Raw genomic sequence first — 5,259 nt, forward strand, 5'->3', positions numbered from 1 at the left:
ATGGAATCGAATTAGACTAAGCATGTGTAGTAGGACGTCCTAGTCATGGACGAGAGTTTCTATAGGACCCGGTCTATGGTTGACACTAATACCGTAAGGTGGGTGTCTCTAAGCCTAAATAATTGACAATATTATTGATACCGAGTATAACATGATTGTATATTTACCTTTGCATGTGTGACCCGACTCCCCTAGACTCCCTTTTATCATGTAGTTTACATTTTTATAATTGTTAGCCATCAACCAAATAACAAACAAACCCAAAACGAAATCGATCTTGATAGAAATCTTTCCATAACATTTCACAACGCAATTCCCGTCTCTTTGTATTCGACCCCTATTGCTACATTAATTTATGTCTAGGGTAATTATTTTTGCATAGGTACACGATAAGCCTATCAAATTTTGGTGGCGTTGCCGGGGAGCACGGTTTTATTGCGTGTTGAATTGCCGATTTTTATCTTAATTTCTTTTGTCTTGAGGAACACTTGTTCCTTGAGACCGTTACTTATCATTTTCTAGAAATTGTTGTCTTATGCCCAGGTTCTCTCATAGTGGAGAATTACTTTCACCGGATTCTGATCCCGAGAAAACCTTTAGGAGAAGACGACATTTTTGGAAATAAGTGAAAGAAGCCGCTTCTCCCGTGCAAGTTGAAAGTGCTAGAAAGTCTTACCTAGACGATCTAAAAGTTCTTGAAGAGGAGTTCTTGAAGAGGACGAGGTTTCCAGTTCATCATCTCCACCACCACCATCTTCTACTAAAAAGATGGTGAAACTTTCCGATTACTCAAAGCCCACCGCGGCCATGCTTCCGGCCGGTATCACAACTACTCAAATTAACGCGCCGGACTTCGAGATCAAATCGGCTTTCATTAGCCTTTTGGAGAGGAAGCAATTTGGGGGAAGTCCTTTGGAGGATCCCAATTTACATGTGCAAAATTTTTGCGATTATTGCTCCATGATCCGTCAAACGGGCGTCACTCAAGCCCAAATAAGGGAAATACTTTTCCCTTTCTCTTTGAAAGACAAGGCCAAGATTTGGATCAATAGCCTTGACCGCACCGCCATGGGAATCACCAACTGGGAGACATTGGCTCTTGCTTTCTATCAAAAGTTTTTTCCACCGGAGAAAACTCAAACTTTGAGGAGCCAGATCACCGGATTCTGTCAACAAGCTCTTGAGAGCTTATATGAAACTTGGGAGAAGTACAAAGAGCTACAAAGGCAATGCCCACATCATGGGCTAGATGATTGGTTTCTAGCTATAACATTCTACAATGGATGTTATGCCGAGTCCCGAAGGATTCTTGATTCCACCAACAATGGGCGGTTTGATCAAATTGACACCGATATTGCTCATGCCACGATCGAATCTATGGCGGTCCATGATGCATAATATGTCAATTTCCGAAGTGTGCCACTAAAAGGCAAAGAAGAATCCTCCGACAATCCCGTCTTGTTAGCACAAATTGCCTTACTCCAACAACAATTGGCGGAAAGAGATGCTAGAGATTCCCTACAACAACTCAATCCTGTGTCTTCCACAAGTCAAATCATTGTTTGTGATGGTTGCGGAGGTGCGGGTCATTACACCGCTCATTGCCGAGCTACTATTGAGGAGGTAAATGCTTTTCAAGCTTTTAGACAAAGTTCATATCCACCGGGTATATTTTCACACATATAAACCGAATTCAAAATTCCATCTGAACTTGTCTTATACTAGCAACAATGTGCTTAATCCTCAACCTCAACCCCCACCACAACAAAATGCCTATGTCCCTGAACAACAAAAGTATAATCCTCCACCGGGTTATCAAAACCAACAAAGGCCACCTCAACAAAACTACTAACAAAATCAACCCCCACGACAAAATAACCAAGGAGGAGGTAAGCTTGAGGCTATGATGGTTCAAATGCAAAGGGAATTGTTGGCACAAATCCAAAAGAGTGATCAAGCTCACAATGCCACAATCAAGATGTTGGAGCAACAAATGACTCAACTAGCCTCATCTAGCTCTTCAAGCAAAATGGGTCAATTACCACCTCAAGGTGAGCAACCAAATGCTACCGTTAATTCTATCTCCTTGAGAAGTGGTACAAGCTATGATGGACCGTCCATGACTTTGGATGACGAAGTGGTTGTTAAAAAGCCCAAGCTTGGGGGAAATGACAAAAGGAAGGCTAGTGAAGAGCCTCTTGTTAAGGACCGTGTACCATTTCCTCATAGGTTATTGATGCTAAAATAAAGAGCAAGCTTGATGCCAAGAATGTTGAGCCCTCTATGCCCAAAGAAAGTGACGAGGTGATTGTTGAGGAAGTCTCTCCTAATGCTAAGGAGAGTGATGCCGTTTCAAAGAAGGTGGATGTTCCCATGGATAATGAGAAAGTGAAATTGAGAGATGTGGAGGATGCTCCTCCAAAGGAAGTTTTTCAAGTACCGTTTCCCCATCGCCTAGCAAAGCACAAGGAGGAAGGTAAGTTTGGTAAGTTTTTGGAAGTTTGTAAGAATTTACAAGTCACCGTCCCATTTATTGAATTACTTACCCAAGTCCCTTCCTACTCAAAGTTTATGAAGGAAATTCTCTCAAAGAAGCCCATCCTTCAATGAGGTTGAGACCATTGCTTTCACCAAAGAGTGTAGTGCACTCTTACAAAATAAGTCTCCCCCGAAACTTAAGGACCCCGGTAGCTATTCTATTCCTTGCACTATGGCACATATACCATTGATAAGGCCCTTTGCGACCTAGGTGTAACACCCCCATACTCCAAATGCCTTACCAGGACCACTCAGGTATAAAGATGCTACCATCTCGGTTGCCCGAGGCAATGATAATCATAAGACGATAACGAAACAACATTTAAATAGTATGACTTTAGTGAAAGGTTACAATCCAAAACCAAATACCAAAATACGGTTACATGTTCTCAAAACCAACTGTCTACTCAACTAAATGAAATGTTTAACGAACTACTCAGGCTACAGCGGAAGACTCTATCATCTGAAAGTGGCACATCCCAGCTATCCCATGTAACTCGACTCATACCTGCTCAACAACTGCTCACCATCCTCGAATGGATCACCACAGTTTTTAAAACAACAAACGAGGTCAGTACTAATCACACAATTTATATCATCCAACAACACAGTAAACAAACAGCTCAATCTTCACAGATATTCTTCGAACTCCATTCCCAACTCCATAATACTGACTACACACTAAAGTGTGTAGCCCTACCAGAGTGCCCATCGCAACAGGTCACTCCACGCCGCCAATGGGGGACCGCAGCTGTTCCCACCTAATCCCCGCTCATCTCCATTGAGCGATAAACCCAAATTCCTTAATGTGCACATCCCTTTTGTGGCGGGTTCCACAGAAGGCGAATAATGGGCGTGAAGCCACTCCTGCAAGTGACTCTACTCATCCAGGGATGCGCCCCGAAGAACACAAACAGATACAATCAATCACAACTACTATCAACAACAATATCCAACAATCGTCACAATACGAGTATGATAATATTCAACAATCACAAAACACCAACAGCACATTATGGGACTAATACTGAGTAGAGAAACCCTACCTGGAAAGCAACACAGTCAGACGATCTCAACAACTGTTATCAAAAAGCCTCTTCTACGAATCCTCCTCTTAACATACAATCATATAATTACTACCAATCAAGAAACACAACAAAACTCCCAAATCCCCAAATTAAGGTTTAACTAACTTTAACTAAATACTATAAAAACAGTACGTAGATCTTACCCTCGACGCAAGGATCACAAAGGTATAAAGAAACACGAATTCCGACCTTCCAAGCTCCGGGATTTGCCAACAATGCGATTGATGCGAAGAACGTAGATTGTTTTCTCTTTTGAAAGTATTTAGGTTTGTAAAGTGTATTAAGAAAGTGAAGGAAGTAATTAAATACTAAATCGCATTATTAACAAAACCCGACAAATCATCCCCCCGTAAACCGGCTACTCGATCGAGTAGCTGACATACTCGATCGAGTATCCAGGTTACTCGATCGAGTACCCAACAGGACATAAACTATTTTAAAACGCAACACACCCTTACTCGACAGAGTAAGCCCACTCGATAGAGTACCCAGAGACTCATAAAACCGTAGTATTACAGTCTTCCCTCCTTAAAAAGAACTTCGTCCCCGAAGTTCAAACCACAACAAAACAAAGACACACACTACTACTCTCCCGACTCAACAACCGAAATAAAACTCAACATAAAACATGTTACTATCCCAAACTCAACCCGACTCAACCACAACAAACATACCGACACAACATAAAAAGGTATAAAAAGCTCTTAAAAACTCTTCGCGATCATCTCCTACCCCCCTAAAAGAAACAAGGTTACGTCCCCGTAACCATACATACCTGATAAAAAAGGAAAGGGTAACGCTCTCTCTTGGCCTCCTCTGCCTCCCATGTAGCTTCCTCAGACTCGTGGTTAGACCAAAGGATCTTAAGCAAAACTGTCTCACCAATCCTAGTCTTCCTAACCTTCCGATCAAGAATCTGCTTAGGCACCTCAAGATATGACAAGGACTCATCTAGCTCTAAGCTCTCTGCCTCTAACACATGTGACGGATCACTCACATACTTCCGCAGCTGAGATACATGAAACACATTATGCACTCTCTCTAAGGCAGCTGGTAAAGCCAGACGATATGCAACCTCTCCAACCCGCTCTAAGATCTCATAAGGCCCTATGAACTTCTGACTCAGCTTGCCTTTCTTCCCAAATCTCATAACCCCACGCATAGGAGACACTTTCGGAAGAACCTTGTCCCCAACCTGAAACTCTATATCCCGGCGATGTAGATCTCCATAACTCTTTTGTCTATCCCGAGTTGCTCTCATCCGTTCCCCGATCATCTTAATCGCTCAACCATCTCATGCACCATCTCTGGTCCTAGAACCACCTTTGCCTCAAAGACTATCGTCCCAACAAATCGGACTCCTACATCTCCTCCCATATAAGGCCTCGAACGGTGCCATACCAATACTAGTGTGATAGCTGTTGTTGTAAGAAAACTATATCAAATCCTACCTCTGTTCCCAGCTACCACCAATGTCCATCACACAAGCTCGCAACATGTCCTCAAGAGTCTTGATCGTTCTCTCAGTCTGACCGTCTGTCGCAGGATCAAATGATGTACTCATCTTCAAAGTTGTTCCCAAAGATTCCTGCAACTCTTTCCAAAACCTTGAGATAAATCTCGCATCTCTGTC

General features: G+C 42.5%; 1 non-coding gene across 1 annotated transcript; it reads right to left on the reverse strand.

Moving 5' to 3' along the window:
• Window positions 1-1,140: 1,140 nt before the first annotated feature.
• On the reverse strand, window positions 1,141-1,247 carry LOC141603399 (small nucleolar RNA R71). The gene has a single exon (XR_012525278.1). It is a non-coding gene; the product is annotated as a small nucleolar RNA R71 (small nucleolar RNA).
• Window positions 1,248-5,259: the final 4,012 nt, after the last annotated feature.

This window comes from Silene latifolia, chromosome 9, assembly GCF_048544455.1.
Source record: "Silene latifolia isolate original U9 population chromosome 9, ASM4854445v1, whole genome shotgun sequence".
NCBI lineage: Eukaryota > Viridiplantae > Streptophyta > Magnoliopsida > Caryophyllales > Caryophyllaceae > Silene > Silene latifolia.